We start from the raw sequence: 461 nt of genomic DNA on the forward strand, positions 1-461 counted from the left end.
ATTTTCAACTTTTTTGAAGCCCAAATACTTCATGAAAATTTTCAATTGAACCACCCCCCCTTACGAAAAAGTTGAAAAAAGACGAACCACCCCCCCTTGCGAAAACTTTTTTGGAGCCAAATTTCTTCATGAAAATTTTCAACTTTTTTGAAGCTGAATTTCATCATGAAAATTTTCAACTTTTTTGAATCCGAATTTCTTCATGAAAATGTTTCACTTTTTTGAAGCCGAAATACTTCATGAAAATTTTGAACATCTGAATATGTCTCTATATCATAAAAAAAAAACATATGATCAAAAAAATGAAAAAGCTTACAGCACCTGGTATTCCCAGGCGGTCTCCCATCCAAGTACTAACCAGGCCCGACCCTGCTTAGCTTCCGAGATCGGGCGTGTTCAGGGTGGTATGGCCGTAAGCCATTATTGTGTGCAGAAAGGGGCCTTTTAAAGATGTCATGTCC

At 37.3% G+C, this 461-nt stretch overlaps 1 pseudogene; it reads right to left on the minus strand.

Annotated features, from left to right (window-relative positions):
* Nucleotides 1-309: 309 nt before the first annotated feature.
* On the minus strand, nt 310-418 carry LOC132992720 (5S ribosomal RNA; annotated as a pseudogene).
* Between the last annotated feature and the right edge of the window lie 43 nt (nt 419-461).

Source organism: Labrus mixtus, chromosome 17 (assembly GCF_963584025.1).
Source record: "Labrus mixtus chromosome 17, fLabMix1.1, whole genome shotgun sequence".
Classification (NCBI taxonomy): Eukaryota; Metazoa; Chordata; class Actinopteri; order Labriformes; family Labridae; genus Labrus; species Labrus mixtus.